General features: G+C 44.0%; 1 long non-coding RNA gene across 1 annotated transcript; it reads right to left on the reverse strand.

The window, feature by feature from the left end:
• Positions 1–422: 422 nt before the first annotated feature.
• LOC142029432 (uncharacterized) lies at positions 423–16,925 on the reverse strand. Its single transcript, XR_012649917.1, has 3 exons — positions 16,621–16,925; positions 2,973–3,113; positions 423–1,291 (listed from the first exon to the last, which is right to left on the reverse strand). It is a non-coding gene; the product is annotated as an uncharacterized LOC142029432 (long non-coding RNA).
• Positions 16,926–18,349: the final 1,424 nt, after the last annotated feature.

Consider the following 18,349-nt stretch of genomic DNA (forward strand, 5'->3'; position numbering starts at 1 on the left):
CATGCTAATGCTTGTTAATGACATTTGTGTTAGAAGAACAGTGTAATTTGGCTTTATTTCCAAATTCCAGCAACAAAAAAATAACGTCTATTGATCCTATATCGCAAATGAATGACGTATCTGTGCTACTGAAACTCAGAAAGGGCTTGATTGGTTACACCTTGCTACCATCTGCCGAGGCAATGACTCAGGAGTATTCTCGCACCTTCCGGTAAAATTTCACGATACGGATCCCAGCAAAGACCATTAAATCAGAAGTGGTACAGGCATGGCTACTTCCCTGAGAAGAATATAACAGGCCTAAAGAAGCACTAGCGGTTGGCTCGTGTAATCTGAACCTACTAATTGCACCAGCGTCCACATCCCCTTTGTGCTCAATTATGAGTCCATTTTGAAAGGGCAGTTCGTCTTTAATGGGTTAACTGATGCCACGTTAATAGAGGAGCTATAACATAACCAACAAATATACTTTAATGCACCCTACTTTGAATGCAGAGTTCATATGTATTCCAGACAAAAGGCCAAACAAATTTACAACACTTCATGCATTTCTATAGCTGAGCATTTTTTACTGAAGGATATGTAAATCCTGCACTAATCAGAGGTTCTGGGATTCCAAATGCCACTAAAGGTTATGACCTGAAGCCCTGCTAATAGATGACTGAGGGCGTAGACTAAGTAGTTCTGAATGACAGCAACCACAGGGTGTTTTGCATGAAAAGTAACCTCTAATAAATGACCTCTGCTTTTTTCCTTTCAAAGCTATGACAGTAATGAATATGAAAGGGGGAGCTTTGTACACACCGGGTGTTATTTACACCTAAACACTGCAAGAGTGTGGATCCTATGTGAGGGTTTCAGTTCGGCTGAAAAAAGGAGGAAAGGGTGTTTTTGCCGCCTTGACGAACACTGCTGCACTTTTGCCGACTTCATTAGCAAACCCTTTCTTAAACAGTGGTAGCAAACAACAAGGTCATGTTATTAAAGGAAGCATTTCCTCCTTCATTATATGTATGTGTGTTTATATAAGTATCTGTATATATGTATATATGTTTACTGTATAGGTTACAGGCTTCATGTGAAATCTCTTGGATTGCTGATAGAAGCATTCAAATTTCTGCTGTTTTGTGACCTTTAGTTAGGCAGAACACTGTGTCTTTGGTGGTATGAACAAAACAAGGATGTTTTTAATGGCAGAGAGTCTCTCCTCGTGGATGATATTTACACTTGGACTTCTTGCAGGAAAACAGTCATGAGATTTTTTTTCTTAAATTCAAGCAGAACCAGAGCTCTGGAAAAAAAAAAAAAAGATTTCCTTTGAATGATGGTGATCAATTAATGAAACTTTTCACATCTTGCTGGAGATCCTGGAGGGGGAATAGTGCAATTAAGAGTGGACCGTCTTGTCTGTGCTCCTACCAGCTCAGGATTGTTCCCAGGAGCTGGCTCCTCTGCGCAGTTGGGAACTGAGCCGTGCCGGTCCCCTTACCGCAACGCCAGCAGAGAGGTTGTGTGGCGGCACGGTCATGGCAGAGGAAACCAGTTGTAGGGGGTATACTTAACGACAAGAACTAGGGTCACGTCAGAGATCCCTGAGCTCGCACGCCGAATGTTTGAGGCGCAGGGGTGCTGATGTGCCCGCCCAGGACCCAGGACCGTACGGCCAGCTCAGGCAGTGCTGGCAGCGGGGGATCAGCCCTCCGCTTCCCTCTGCCAGCGTGGTGGCACTGCAGCTTCCAGTTTGGGAGCTTGTGTGCTTAAACCCCATCTCAGGCATTCTTGACAGTCCTGCCCAGTAGGCGTATCGAGGACCCGGCGTCTTCAGGATGCTGAGGTGCCGTTCTTGCTGCTGAAAAGCTCGTCCCTGTCCGGTGCCACCACTGCACGCCGCCGTGCACTGACTGCCTCCAGACACGTCACGCGTGGCACTAGGGCGGCTCTGACACTCCGCTTGCCCCCGAACCCTGTTAGCTTCCCCACGCAAAGCCTGTTTATTTGGGATTCGAGTATGTGTGCATGCAGCATGTGGCCTATGAAGGGAATCTTCCACAGCCTAATGCACTTCATACCCTGGGAATCTTTCTCCTGATGTTCAGCACGAGTTTTTTGCTTTTCTTAATATTATCCAAATATTTTTCATTAGTTAATTTTTAATACAGATGTTTTATGTGCAGATCATAGTTATGTTTGTTCAGGTATGACTGCCATTTTGTTAGGTGGCAATTTTGCCTGAGCAAGGAGGCCAAAGCAAGGCTTTAAAATGCACTCCTCATAAAAAATTAAAGAGCTATTCTTTATTTACATATTTACACAACACTCAATCCATCGTGTAAAGCTTTCTCTGCCTTAAACCCAAATCTCCGGGGTGTACTCCGTGCCTGGGGAAATTGGATGGCTCAGAGAAATGATAAAGAGATATCTGTCCATCCACCTATCTATCATTTTTTATACCATACTCATTACCATGGTCTCTGAGCTCCTATTACATGTATGGAGCCTTTCGGTAGAGAGCTGGTCAGCAGAGACAGCAAAGCCATCGTTATTTTCTGAAGAGCACGAGCCTGCGGAAGGACCGGTTGCTCTGTCTGCAGTGGCCACTTGGCAGCAGCCAGTTTGTACAGAAGACAAATCCCTTTTATTAGCTGCCTGAGAAGTCTGGTTTGGCTTCTGGAAGATGCAGTTCAAATGGACTACGTGCAGAGAGTTAGCCTTAGGTATCAACATTGCTGCTCCCACATTCACTTCACGTCACCTCGAGAGAGCGGCTACCTCTTCCCTGCCTCCCTGACAGCTGCTTACCAGGAGGGGGACTTCAACTCTGAAAAAGCATCAAAAGACCTGGCAACTTTAACTTGGATAGACTGTCCAAGGGACTTTTCAAATTAACAGAAATAGCTGCATTTCTCATCCTCTTGCATGTAACTGTTTGGCCACTTTCAGGCCATGTCATCACACATTTGTCTCATTCTTACCCTGGGGTCCACCTGTTTCTTTGCAGAATTCACTTATTGTCTTTTGACTTGTGCTTCAATTTCAAGCTCTGAAGGACAGCGGCTTTTTATTAGGTCTTATTCAGGGCCAGCCATAGTGGGGGCCTGATCCTTGACAAGGACCTGTAGGCATTCAGCAGACAAATATTAGTTAACACTGATCATTACTAAGAATAAAGTTAACATCACCACCCCAGAGCTCGCTCCAAGGCTGTCTCTATTACAGCTACTATCGCCAGTGATTGTACCAGCGCTATTAGCCATCCTGTTGTCCATTTGTTTTAATCTTTTCTCCTCCTGTGTGAGGAGGAGAGGTTTCAAATCTATCTTAGTTTGCCTACCAGCTCTGTCAGACATACAGCAGCAGCCTGGAGCACCCAGTGCTCCCAGGAGGGCTGCTACTGGGATGCAGCAGCATGGCCTGGGCATATCACTGGGGTGTGGGCTCCAGGATCTATAGGGTGGATGGATGCTCCAAAGAAATACCTTCTTCTCCTTCCCCCCGTTCCCGTGTCATGGAGCAGCAGAGTGGCAGGGAGAGGGGTAATTTTGTTCCTCTTTTATTGGTAAAGGGCAGAGTGGTCTGTCCCAAATCACCAGCCCAAGAACAAGCATAGAGCCTAAATCTCTGACTTGACCCTCCTTTACCACAACCATCCCTCTCATTCAAGCATCCCTCTCATCCCAGCCTGGCTCAGACATGCCGTAGTCTACTCTCAGCTTTAATTTAGAAGTAGACGTAGGCTTCATCAGTCAGTCAGCGGGAGTGGCAGCCGGCATTCAGTTCATGAAATGTATCCAAGACGAAAAGAGGAGAAAGATTGTGGTTTTGAAATAAATGTAGGGGAAAAGATTATAAACGGCAAATGAAGAGCTGGAAGCCCCCTCAGGCCAGACTCTGACAGGGCTTCGCAGATCATCTCTATCTAAAATTGGAAGGTTTTGATTCAGCCTTTCCTGTTCTTCACTTACAGAAATCTTCTGGCCCAACTACAGGCCAGCTGAGTAGAGCCAGGATAAAAATCAGAAAGGGACGATTAGTTTAACTTGAAATGCTTCATGGAAATGTTTCAAGTTTGACAGGTTTGTGGTGGAAGTCTGCCCTTTTTTCCTGGTCAGCTGTTGGGACCCTAGGCTTCTGGCCACAGTTTTGGGATTCCTTTAAAGCTGGAGTCCTTTGCAGCCTTGGAGGACCTTGTTTTAGAACTGATGACCAACTGGTCCTCCAAAAAGAGACCATGGGACCTGTACAGTACTTGGAACTTTTTATTTTCTCTTCCTTTCTTATGGTTGACTTATGGAGGCAACAAAAATTAATTTTCTAGTAATGTACAATAAAAATGCATTTTCTTTTAATATTACAGACCAGATTTTCAGCTCTTTCCAACTAGCCTAACTCACTTGATACTTTTGATTTATGCCAGCCTAAGGAAGAAATTGGGCAATTTAAATTTTTACTTCCTCTCCTAGGAACAATCCTTTCATTCCTGAAATCTGCAGATGAAGAATGAAACTCTAAAAAACCTGCTCAGCCTGGCCATGGCTTGGCTGCAGGACCCTGACAGCAGCAGTCTTGCACAGTGTGGTAAAGAGGCGATTAAAAGTTTTACTATCCGTTTTATCATCTCGGTTTTTACAATAAAGAGAGCTGTCATTGTTTTAGGATTATTTTACCTATGTCTATTCATTTTGTTTCATTGTCTTTACAAGTCTCACTCCCATTTCGTGTTGCTTGGGTTCTGCCCTTTTCAACTCCTCACGGATGAGTGGGGAAAGAAGAGCAGACTGGCCAACAAAATTGGGCAGGGAGAGAGTGTGAATACTGAGCTTCCATGCCAACTACTTTCTTCACCTAGGAGGAATGAAAACACCACTTTTTTTTTTTTTTTCTTTCTCTATTCTTATGGTGCCTTTGCGTCTTACAGATACACTAGCCTGTTGTTGCTTACATGCTCAAGCTGTACAACGATATCCCTCACTGACAGTTTGCATCTATTTTAATGGTCTTCGAAATCCAGGCAACGGTACGGTCAACGCACTGAGATATAGGTGGGGAAAGCAGAAGTGAAGTAGTTTTAGCCTGGCATTTGGAGGAAAGTAAAGGAAGAAAGGCTGGCAATAGAGACAATGGGACAAGAGAAGACAGGAGATGGGAAGGCAGAAAGTAGAGATGGAAGTAGATAATATTTTAAAAGGCACCTTTGGGGTGTTTTAAGCTGGTTTGGTAGTTTTGAAAATCTCAGTAAACAAATATTTGTACCATTAGATGCTTAAACTATTTCAAAGTTCCCTGTATCGTAGCTTTAAACTTTGTGCCTAAAAACCAGGGATAATCATGCTTGAACTTAGAGGCTTTTCCTTCATACAGACAAGAAAAGTTCTTGAAATACTCAGTTTGGGGAGAGAGTGAGGATGGTATGTTTTCCAGGTGTCATGCAAGTTCAGAAGTCTTGCAATTTAAAAATACAGCTAAAGACTGAAAATCTGTTCTGGGAATATTCATTCCAATTTATTAAAGCATTAGGGTCCAGCTGTGCTTACTTTCCACAATGGTTTGCTTTTGGGACATTTTTCATTTGCTTTTCCAGCAGTTTCTGTATCAGAAACATTGTTTAAAATGTCACAGTTGTCAAATCAATGAACCAAAACAGTATCACATGGCTTAATTTGAACAAGTAATGCACTTGGAATTTCAGATTTGGAATAACAGGCTTCCTGATCTGTTCACTGTCCCTCAGCAGTTGAAAACAGAGAAATTGGAATAAGGTTAGGTTATGCCCTATCCCACAGGGCTGCACAGAAGAGGGAGGAGGGGAGGACATTTGCTTATGTGTTTAGCCTGGAAGTACCTATCTGTAATGAAAGTTCAAATCCCAACCAAAAACTTGCTGTTTTGTCTACCTGTCTGTCTGTCTATCTATCTATATTTAATTTTGTCTCTGAAGGGTTTACCCAAAGTCCATCTAAGTTTCAATGGACTTTGATTGCAGTTTAATGATGTCCCTATTACTGCCTACTGAAAAAAACAGGAAAAACTGTCACTGATGTCTAGAGGAGTAGGGTCTTTTGCTTTAGGTTGACAGTCTGATACCACTATAGAAAGATGCTTTACCTGATACACAGTTTGTTTATTTAGGATACTAGGAAATACCTCAAGATGGACATCCACAAGCTGAGACACCCATAACCATGTCTACATCTGAAATCTAGGTAACCAGACGGGAGCCGTGGGTGAGGGTTGTGGAGCAGTCCTTCTTTCTCCAGACTTTCCCCCCCAATCCAGCGTTTTGCTGTCCTCTGCCTTTTCTTCTTCCCCCGTTTTCTTCACAGCCTTCCTACCCCCCAACACTGAGTTGTTAGTATAGCCCCAGAGTACCATAGAACTTTCCACATCAAGTCCCTCTCTGAACTGCTTTCTTCTCCTTGCTGAGCATGGGATGTCAGGGATGAACCACCCTGGAGTGGCTCAGTGTATAAGAAAGTATGGGATGGTGAGACTGGTGGGATGCTTTCAAAAAGGAATTTTGCTTCAGGTTTTTCTTCTGGGCTATGGAGTGTGGATTAAATAGGCAAAATATATAAATCTCTGGAAAATCAAACCACTGGACAGGATATATTTTTCAGTTCATCTTAAAGAATCACCTTTACCCACCCCATGGTTTAACCTTCCCACATAAGGGAAATATCAGCAAAAGACTTGGCTGGTTTCATCAGAAATGCCTACTTTCTAGCCTGCCTAATTTTTATTTTTATTTTTATTTTTTTTCTTTGGTAAATATCAAACTCTTGTCCTTCTAAGGAAGAATAAAAAATCCTGTGCTGTATAGGTGTGTGTTTAGAGAAGAACAGTTTTAAAAGAATGATTTGGATTAGCATGATAAGGAGAAGACATGCAAAAGATTACAGAAGTAGTTTAAAAATTGCAAAGATTTGAATTTATGTTACTTATCTGCTGGCATCATAATCTTCAGTGGTCACGCTTTCAAGCTTTAGCTTGCAGTCATTACAATTAGAAATTTACATTCAAAAAATAACATGACTGCCAGATATCCTAGTAGATATTTGCAAGTGGAGGTTTAAGAAAAGGTAGTGACACAATGTAAGTATTTTTTAATTATGAGATGTTGGTGAAAGAGACTTCATTCACTAGGGAATGTTGGGAGAACATATTTTGTTAGCAGTAATAATCATTCTTGCTGCAGTCACAAAGTTTCTTTGCCTCACACTGCTCACAGCTCCGGTTCATCCACTGAAGTACAAAGTCTGTATCCCATAGAATCACAGAATCATTTAGGTTGGAAAAGACCTTCAAGATCATCGAGTCCAACCATTAACCATGCCCATTAAACCATGTCCTGAAGTACCCTGTCCACTCGCTTTTTGAATATCTCCGGGGATGGTGACTCAACCACTTCCCTGGGCAGCCCATTCCAATATTTGACAACCCTCTCACTAAAAAAATTTTTCCTAATATCTAACCTAAATTTCCCTTGCCATGGAAGAAGTGAATATAGCCATTCATCATCTCAAACTGCCATATTATCACTTTACCAAATTTTCCAACTCTCATCACCTACTTGCTCTATTGGTGTTATTTACCATCATTAACCCCTAGCAGGAATGGCGTACGTTCAGGCTGGCATAGCACTACTATAAAAAGTTTCTTCTGAGCAGGGATGGTGTGGTGTGTTGACTTGTGCCATGACTTTGTTATGCTGATACAGTTCCACTGAACAGGGGTGGGAGCTGCTTGAGAGTTCACCCAACTCACAGGGAAACCGATCAAACTACCCAAAAGTGGTTTTGATACATGACACGGTGATAAGGCAGTGTTCTGATTTTGAGGTAACAAACTCCTCAAGTTTGGCCATCAACAGGGAGAAACACCCTTTATTTAAGTTGCATTTAGCTTCTGACTTAACTCTGTAAACTCAAAATCATGCCTAAGTGACAATCCAGCCAAACCTGACTTTTCCCATTTCTCTCTGTGTCTGTAGTTTGAATGTGCCTTTGATTTATAAAAACATTTCTGTAAACTCTTCTTTTTTAAGCAAGCAGTGCAATTTGAAAGGTGACTAATGTTCAATTAACTTTATTATACGTATTTGCTGGCTTTGGAGAATGGATCACCTTACCAAAATGTGAACTGTTATGAATGTGTGTTTATGCATTGCGCATTCTTAGCCTGTCTCAAGGTAAAAGTCTTGAAGGGATTTTAGATTTCCTAAATACGTGCCTAGTGATTAGATCACAACAAATCTGAAAGGATCATAATATGCCTATTATAAATTATTTTGTTTCAAAGGAATTATTATAGTTAGTGGGTAAATATGCACCAGTGCCTTAGGGAATAACAGAAATTAAACCATGAAAAGTATATAACCTTGAAGGTCTGAGTAAAATTCAAAACACCAAGAAAAGAAGGCTGAAAATTTGGTCTGGCACCATCTTTATGTTGCCCTGTGCTTCCTTTACGTGCCAAAGTTTCTGAAGTGTGTGTGATTTAGCTTGGTGCAATATAAGTGCTGCCTTTAATTTGGGGTACGATGGCATGTGTTAAAAGACAAAATGTCAGCCAGATTGGATTTTCAGCTTTGAACACACTTGAGGTTATGGTTTTAAGTCAGGGCTTAACAGTCAATCTGACGAAGGACTATTTTTTTTTTCTGTTGGCATGTTTAATTACATGAAACCAAATGCTCAGATGAGTGCGAAGAACTGGTAAAACTTTTTTCAACCATACAACTAGGACTGCCTTTATATCCTGCTAAATTCTAGGCTTCTCACAAGGCAATGGCTGTGGTCAAGAATACTGGTTTCATTTGTACCTGGCAAGACAGTGTATAACTTTTTCTTCCTGAGGTGGCACGATTGTTCATGTTTTTGACACTTTTGGAATAGAAGGTATTTGAATTTGCAAAGTAAGCTCAAGTCAGTGCAGAGTATGAGGGGTATTAGGCTGCATGTTGGTAGTCCTGTGGTCTGAACTGGGATCCAGTAAGTCTTCAGTTAGAGTCAGTATGCTGGCTTTCACTGATGCAGTTCTCAGTAGCTGAGGGACTGACTTAGCTGAGTAAGATCCTTAGTAAGGTGTAAGGTCTTCCTTATGTGAAGATGTCCATGGTGTACATTCAGGGTCGACAGTGGAGCTGCCACAGCTTAGGCTCCTTCTTTAGGAATGGGAGACAACTCCAGACTTGCCAGGCTCCTGGAAGGGTCCTTGCTCTGTAACATTTTCTCCACTTTGGTTTACTAACCCCGACTTTACTACCTTCCTGAAACTCTCTTCCCACGCTGAGATAGGCAGCCCTCTCCTTTGATGGGTATCTAGCTGTTTCTTAGCAATGGGACTGAAAGACCAGTATAAGCCATTTAGTGATCTATCTGCATTGTGATGACTTTGGACACTATCAGCCGCCTGCTTTGAGACACAGATATTGTCTGCATAATATAATAATATTGTTGCATAGTATCTTTGAGACACAGAGGTTAAGAGCAAATATCAAGATGTTCCTTCACCGCAAATCTATCAATAGGGAGCTGATTTCATCATTCAGACTGCCTGAAAACTCCTGTGCACAATGACATTGTTTCAGGCCCAGAACATAAACTCGGGCAGGCTATGAGTAAGGAGAAGACCAGTTACTGAAATGAAAGGGTTGCTCCAGCCCTCTTGAAGGCACTGACCTCCAGGCCCCCAACCAATTCCTCTGAGACCTTCCAGGTGAGCTGAAAAAAACCACTTTTGCAAATCCTGCATACAGGAGAACATTCCGTGGCCCTTCTTCCCACACTAGCCACTGAAATGGAGAATAACATTCTCCATTGGTGAGGTACTGATATCACAGTAACATCATGATTCTGTCTGCAATATCAAAGCTATTGAGTGCTGATACTACATCGATATCTCTAGTACTAGTCTTCCCCCCTGTCCTTCACCAATCTCTTTCCAAAGAGCTGGGGCAATCATATCTCTACGACCTTTCTGCTTTGGCAGAGAGGAGAAAAAGGAATGGACAATGCTATTGTCTTCTTCCAGTTGGCAACACTCCTCTCTCTACCCAGGAGCACATCAAAGTAGACCAGTCTAACATGGGGCCAGGGTCAGCGGGCTCAAGAAAGGGAGGGAAGAAGTCCTATGGCAGGGGTACCACCACTTTCCCAGGCCACCAGCACCACTTCCAGGTGCTTGTCCAGCAGAAGTGAAGTCCTCCTGCAAGAATCCCAACACCTGAGTTACTGGAGTGCTGTAAAACACCACTCAGAAAAGACTGCTGTGCTGATGGATCCACACACCCTGATGCAAAATCAATGGGTCTGTGGTATTTTTAGGTGCTGACACTTGCTTCTCCTTTCATATCATGGCACAAACCGGAGGAATTTGCTGTCATGCCAGTCAATAGAGCAGTCACCAGCCAGGGAAGGCAGTTTAAATTCAACTATAATAATGTAAGTTGTTATATTAGTCTTTCTTATTATAATACTGTATTATATTGCATCATGTTATATTCCGTCCAAGGGACACAAAAAGTGACACGCTACATATAGCCTCAGACAAGACATATCATACATCTCCAGTGGCTGCTTCCAGAGCGCAGAGTTAGAGCTGTAGCACAGGACAGTAGGCACCAGGCATTTAACACATGCACAGCAAGGGCATTTTAAGAGTCCCCCCAAATAAGCTGTGTTTAACGCAAACGCATCTATTCCCACCTTGGGCATTCAGAATATTTTCGTGTCATGCTTGGCTTCTTTGTTATGCTGGAGGCAACCTACTAACTACAGTGTTATCATTTTATGTTAAATTATATATGTATAGGTTTGATATAATCATTAATTTTTGAGATACGTGATTATGAAGTATTGCAACTAGCGGAAAAAAGTGTTACCTAAATCAAAAAGACTTGATCTTTTTGTGAGATCTTTTTGTGAGGGAGGTTTGAGAGTCATCTTGCTCCATTTATGCTGCGGGAGGAGTAAACCAGATTTCAGGTGAAGCTGAACTACCACAGTAAGGAAGAAGCCTCTTTCCTCCAGGTGACAGAAATAAAGCTGTAGTTGCATTATTCCTGGCACCAGACATTTCTCGCTTTAATCAGAACCACAGGGAGGAGGAGGAGAAAGGTGCAATGGCTCCTAGTAGGCTTAAGAATGGTCTCTTCTCTGTATATCTGTTGATTTGAGTTCTCATTGAAGATATTTCCTTAGATTGAGGGATGAGCCAGGAAGAAAGCTGTGTTTCTTAAGAAGATACTTTAATAGTTTCTCTGCACTGATCCAAAGATGAGATGCCTTTCCCATTATACAGCTAGACATTGTATCGTAAGAGAAGAGCTCTGTTCTGAAAGGCCGTACCTATAAATACTCTTCATTATTTTTCTGTTTTGTGACCTTGTTTCCAATTTTGTGATTAGTCATCTCTACATACATTTTGCTGGAGTGAAAGTGACTTCCTTTCTGTCCTTAGAATTCACCTAACAGCAGAGAGGTAATAAGAAGGTTTGGATGGACACCGGGTGCTTTGTTTGACCCCTTTGCAGCTGGAGGTGGACAGTCTTCTGGTGTCCGCTTCTTGAGATAAGGTTTGGATGGCCAGGAACTGGGTACGCTCCTTCCACCAAACTAATAAGGTCAGTTCAGGGTTAATGGCAACAGCCTATAAACGTGGGGTGAAGACTTTCCTGTTGGAGGCAAAAATTTGTGCTGAAGTCTTGAAACATGAGCACAGAGGTGCAGCAACCACCACTGTAACTCTAGTGACTTTCTAGCCTGCATTTGTCCTCATTCAACTACTACCTGATTCTCGGTGACCTTCCACCTGTGTTCCTTTCAGCTGTGGGCTGATGATGCCTAAAAGACTTCTCGAGTGTCTGTACCTAACAGAGGTATGAGGCAAAAAAGTTGGATACAAGGGTGGGATAAATTTGCCTAAACATCCGTTTCTAGTGCCACTTTAGATGTTCTTGCCTACCCACCAGGCAATCTCTGGAAAGGTGTGGGTCTTCTGCAGCTCATATGTCATCTCTTTCAGGTCGTGCAGCTATTTTGGAAAGCCAACAGCACCTAAAATAGTGCTAGAAATCTACGTTCAGGAACCTGAAATTTTCCTGTGGTGTTTAGCGGGGGGAAAGGCTAATGGGAGACTCACCGTTACGCACACAATGTTTATATACTTCAAATTTAACACAGCCTGAAGAGCACGAAGCATCTAGCCCCCTTTGCTACCTGTGAGAGCAGCTATGTTACTAAGCTTTTTAATATTTTGTTTTTGCTTATTTAATATCCCTGGGGAGAGCACGCGGCAGTACTGAACAGCTTCATAAGCAGGAGGTCCATTAGCAGAGGTCGTGACTCCACAGCACGCCCTTTCCACCGCCGGCCTCTCTCTGTCGGCAGATCAAAGTTTACGGGCATGTTGGGGGGCAAGGAAGGGAAGGATTGTTTTTTCTACGCCTTCTCTGCTCGCAGGGGCCTGTTGAAAGCTCATTTCTGACGGCAATTACAACCGCTTTGGCCTTTTTGGCACAGGGACGTGCTGCCAGACGAGGCCTGGATTTTGGATTCTCGTGCCTGTTCCTGCAAGAACAGCAACGCGAGCGAAGACGCTCTATCTGAAAGACTTGGGGAAGCACCAAAATAAACAGAAATTATTGAGGCCAGGCTTCGCAGGGGCCCAAACCGCATGCATTGTGATTCTCTTGGCCCAACACATGGCATCTCATCATCACCTACTCCGTCTAAATAAAGCGGTCTCCCCGCGAGGACGCGTCTGACCCAGAAACCGCGCGGGCACGGACCGGAGCGCGCCGCGTCCGTCTCCTCCCGCTTTCTTTAGCGGCTCGGGTGGGAACCGGGGTCCTGCGGGGAACGAGGGGGTGCGGAGGGGGAGCCCTCTCCCCTCTCCCCCACTCGCCCGCCTCGCCGGCCCGCAGCCGCCTCAGGCGGGAGCGCCCAGGCGAACGTCTCCCTCGTTGCCTCGTTGCTCCCCCTCCGGCGCTCCCTCGACCCCCGCCCCCCAAAGGAAAGACCCGGCCTCCCGCCCCCGCTCCGGGCCTCGGGGAGCCCGGGAGAGGCTGCCCCGAGGCCCGGCCGGAGGCTCCCGCCCGCGGCCGCGGCCGCCCCGCAGCGGGGCTCGATCCCGCCCGACGCCACACGGGGTCGCCCGCGCCGCTCGGCTGCGCGCCGCGCCCGGCTGCCGCCCGACGGCACCCCCCACGGCCACGGCCACGGCCACGGCCACCGCCACCGCCACCGCCACCGCCACCGCCACGGCCCCGCGTCCTCAGAGGGCGCCGAGATAACGCTGGCCGACAGGGAAGGCAGGGGAAAAACATGTCCCCTTGTTTTGGTGTGTGGTTTGATTTTCCTTTCGTTTCTCTTTCTCTTTCTTTTCTTTCTTTCTTTCTTTTCTTTCTTTCTTTCTTTTTTCTTTTCTTTTCTTTTTCTTTTCTTTCTTTTCTTTTCTTTCTTTTCTTTTCTTTTTCTTTCTCTCTTCTCCTCTCCCTTTCTTTCTTCTTTCCTTCCTTTCCTTTCCTTTCCTTTCCTTTCCTTCCTTTCCTTTCCTTTTCCTTTCCTTTCCTTTCCTTTCCTTTCCTTTCCTTCCTTTCCTTCCTTTCCTTTCCTTTCCTTTCCCTTTCCTTTCTTTCCTTCTTCCTTCCTTTCCCTCCCTTCCTTTCCTTTCCTTTCCTTCCTTTCCTTTCCTTTCCTTTCCTTTCCTTTCCTTCTTTCCTTTCCTTCCTTTCCTTTCCTTTCCTTTCCTTTCCTTTCCTTTCCTTTCCTTCCTTTCCTTCCTTTCCTTTCCTTTCCTTTCCTTTCCTTTCCCTTTCCTTTTCCTTTCCTTTCCTTTCCTTTTCCTTTCCTTCCCTTTCCTTTCCCTTTCCTTTCCTTTCCTTTCCTTTCCTTTCCTTTCCTTTCCCCTTTCCTTTCCTTTCCTTTCCCTTTCCTTTCTTCCTTTCCTTTCCTTTCCTTTCTTCCTTTCCTTTCCTTTCCTTTCCTTTCCTTTCCTTTCCTTTCCTTTTCCTTCCTTCCCCTTTCCTTTCCTTTCCTTTCCTTTCCTTTCCTTTCCTTTCCTTTCCTTTCCTTTCCTTTCCTTTCCTTTCCTTTCCTTTCCTTTCCTTTCCTTTCCTTTCCCTTTCCTTTCCTTTCCTTTCCTTTCCTTTCCTTTCCTTTCCTTTCCTTTCCCCTTTCCTTTCCTTTCATTTTTTTTATTTTATATTATTTTATTCTATTTTATATTATTTTATTCTAATTTATTTTATTTTATTTTATTTTATTTTATTTTATTTTATTTTATTTTATTTTATTTTATATTTTTTTGGCTCAGCCCCAGTGCATTGCAGCCACTGCCGGAGCTTTTGGGGCTGGCTGCCTGCCCCAGGAAAGGTAAACCAAGGGATAAACATAGGGGCTTCAGTGCTTGTGGGACAGTCACAAGGGGGAGAAGACACAGCCTCCTGCTGGTTAATAAAGTTTATTCATAACCTTGATTCTGGTTTATTAACTTTAGATATAACAAGTTGTGCGGTAATTGCGGTTGTTAAGGGAGCACCGGGCAGTTTTTTCCTAGAGGGTATCAAATTCTGTGTTATTATTATACATGCACTAAATCTCCATTAAAAGGCTTTCTGTAAATGTTTCAAGGCTATGCCAGATAGAAGGGTACTTCATCTTGGTTTCCAAACGGGGTATTATCTATTTTAAACACCCTGCAATAACAGTTGCCTTATTTGTCTCCCACCAAAAAATACGGTGGCTTACGAACGCCTTGGTTTTTTGCAAGAAGAAAGACATAAATAGAACTTTCATGACTGCTGTATCAGTCATTAGTAAATCTGGGTTCAAATGTGCACTCTCTATAGAGCCTGGCCGCGGTCTTTCACAGTCTAGCAAAATAAGGAAACTCCAGGATGGAAACTCAATGAGCCTAACTATTCTGCTTCCTTTTATTTTTTTCTCCCTTTCATATAAATCACACTCTTTTGAGGCTGCTGCTTTTCTTTTGCGGGCACAAACCCCTCATCTTTTAAAGTCTGTCTTTCAAGCTAATTGTTTCAACAGGCCAAGCAACTTGCAAAAGACAGCTCCAGCCTATCTCCATATTGTCTCCCCAGGAATGTTTATAAAAGAAATATACGTTTATACAATAGATGCAACTGTTCAAAGGCCAGCTAGTGAAGGAATATTTTTAATGAGATTAGTTAACGGGGTTGTTCAGCGCCTCGAAGGAAGCATTCAGTGCTTGCAGGGCAGAATTGCTCTGGCAGGGCCCAGAGCCGGCGGCAGGTATTGGATGGGCTCCCAAGGATTTCAGTGGCCTTTGAATGAAGGACTCAGAGACAGATATAAGAAGTTGAAAAGTGCAAGCGGCAGCACGGAGAAATAAAATGGAGAGCGGCAGGACAGATGCAAGCAAAGAGCAGTGATGTGTGAGCCTCCGGAGGTGGCGTTTATGTTTGTGAGGAAGGTCTGTGCTATTAAGTTTCAATTTGACAGTGCATTTTAACAAACGTTTTAGAGAAATATGTTTGCAGGAAGGGTCGAAGATACCCAAATCTTTGACTGCAGTGAAGCATCAAGTGGACTGTAGCATCTTAGGGAGATCTGGCAAACTTGAAATTAGGAGGGGAAAAAAGGATTGGGCAAGATTTTGCACTGTTTTTGCAAAGGCAGTGGAGTAAATGATGTTGTTCTTGTGGAATTTCTGACCCATCTGAAACTGAATCTACCTGAGTCTCACGTGTGTTTTTCAGTCCGCTTATTTTCGCAATCTTTTTCAGAAAAAGCATTCATATTTTTATTTTTAATGATAACTCATCACTAGATTTTTTAGGATCTGATCCCATCACTCTCCTGGCAGTGGTTTTTCCTCCTGTTGTTGAGGCCAATGTTCTGCTTGTGCTCTCGACGCCAATATGATTACTCACTCAAGTAGGACCTAGATACGTGAATCAGTATTGTAAAATGAGGCCCGGAATCTGTAAATGGAAAACGTTAGCTCCAATAGGCAGGCTATGTGTCTGGTTTAGCTCTCAGCTCCATTAATATGTCCATTACTTAAATGAGTGAGATAGCAGGCCTGCCCTAGAGTAACAACTTCCCCACTATCCCATTACAGGAGGCCTCAACGTCTTGTTATTCCCCCCTGCCCCCCCATTTCAGCAGCCTGCACGATGTGGGATAAGGCTGCCGGTGACACAGCCACGACTTATTTCCGAGGAGCAGGATTTTCTAAATGTGTCCACTAGATAGCACAATAAACTTCCTTCTTTTCCTGCTGAAAAACTTTCTCTCCCACCCAAAGAGCCATTAGCCCTTCGGTCTCAGAGTAATGGTGCTTCAGAAGGAGATCAAAGTTTCTCAGATAAGTGTTCCTTTACACAATGTTACCGACACTCTGCTTTGTAAACAGGCTTCTTTTTTATGGTTAAGAAGGACATATAAACATGCCAAGTGAGATGGATTGACTGTCACTTTTTCTTTTTCTTTTTTCTCTTTGTATGTGTGTGTGTGTTAACTGCTCAATGAGTATCATGGTTGGGTTGTGCTGATACCATTGAACGTGGCCTGTCTTTTGTGTAAACAGAGGAAGAAAAGAGAACCGAAGAAGTAATCCCATGTGCAGATTTCTTACCGGAGTCACGGCGGCTTCAGTCCCCCTTTCTGCTGCCTTTGATGAGAAAACGATGACGTGTCCTTCTGAAAGAAGATGGAGACGTTAGCACTCAATTCCATGTGTTTGGATACCCGCCTGGATGGACATGTTAGACCCAGGTTCTGCTTTAGGATCTAGGCTGGGCCTTGTAAATCCAAAAAAATGAGGCTGCTGCCTCAGTTAAGGTTTCGCAGCTGCCTCAGTCCCCTTTAGCTTGAAACAAAGAGCATGAGGGCCCCCCCCAAGGCCTCTGGGAAAAGCTTAAGTCCCCCATTAGGGACCATACAAAGAGACTGGTCCCTGCTGTAGGGCAAGTCGGCATGTGTCCCTACTGAAGGAAGGGCCAGCTAGAAACAGCTGATAGGAAACCCGAGAGGTGGAGGGAAATGTTCCAGCTGAAGCAGTGTGAATACCTTCTGTAACAGGTATCGTGCAAGACGTCTTTTATTCAGCTGGGAAAACTGAACGCAAATTTGCATTTTGAATCTATTTAAAATTAAGTGAAATCAGCAACTGGGGTGCTCCCATTCTTGCTTCTTAGGGAGACTGGGGCTTCCAAATGTAGATTTGACTCTTCCAGCTGGTGAAAAACATGTGCTGTGGCCTCTGCTCATGTCTTGTCATCTAGGGAACTAGTCAGTACCTTCTCTTGTAGCTTGGTTAGTTGTTATGCCTTGAATAACTGTGTGTTCTCTGTCATGCATTACCAAATGCTATATATAAGGTAAGAAAAGAGGAAAATAAGAAAAAAAAAAACAAACCACCTCCTTCTTTCAAGCCTCCCAGTGAGTTTATTGCCTTTCTACCCAAACTGTAAGCTCCTCAGGGCAAGGACCAGGGCTGTGCAGCAGCCCTGAGCAATGCCCTTGCAGCGTGATCCCCCAGTGCATATAAGGAAGGAGCAAAGTGTCTGCTTACATCTCCCCTTTCAAACCAGGGGCCTGAGATTTCTGGATCCCTGACTTAAGAAGCTGATGACAAGGCCCATCTTGTCTTTCACGTTTCAGAGCTAACTATAGGAGTGTAACGCACATCTTTAAAAACAGGTGACACAAGGGATTTTCTGCGACAACCTTTCAAACTAAAGCAGAAAACCTCTCTTCCCAGGTTGAAAACACTCTTAATCATGATGCACAAGCTCCCACTGACACGAATGTGCTGCAGCTCTCCTAATTAGACATCCCTGAGGGTTATTGTTACTGTAGTGGCACCTAGAAACACAGCCATGGATTTGGACCTCGACCTCCTCTCCACTTCAGCAATACAGGCAAAACCAAACCAAACCAAAAGATGAGAGAGAAATGGTGAATGTAGACAGACCTTTTCCCTTCCCTTCCCTTGGGAATGCCAAGGTAAAAGGGAGACAGGGATAGGCTCAGCTCAGCGGTGGCTTGGTCGCTGCCCTGGACCTGTAAGCCTCCCGGCAGAGAGAACCTTGCAGAGAGATGCGAAGCAGAGCGCTGGAGCGATCTGCAGGTGGCTGTAGGGAAACCCACCCTGACGGGCCGTGCAAGTGTTAATTAAGATGCCTCTTTATGACACAGCTTTGCTTACTCTTCTGTGTTCTTCAAGGAAAAGATTTGCCTATTTCCTTTAAGTGGGAGGAACAGTGGTATAGCCAGCCTAGCCAAAAGCCTCCTACAAACCTGTTTTCTCTTTTCCTTTTTCCTGCCCTTTTGCATCCACAGGCAAGGCTAGCTCAGATCTC

Source organism: Buteo buteo, chromosome 3, assembly GCF_964188355.1.
Source record: "Buteo buteo chromosome 3, bButBut1.hap1.1, whole genome shotgun sequence".
In the NCBI taxonomy this organism is placed as follows: Eukaryota; Metazoa; Chordata; class Aves; order Accipitriformes; family Accipitridae; genus Buteo; species Buteo buteo.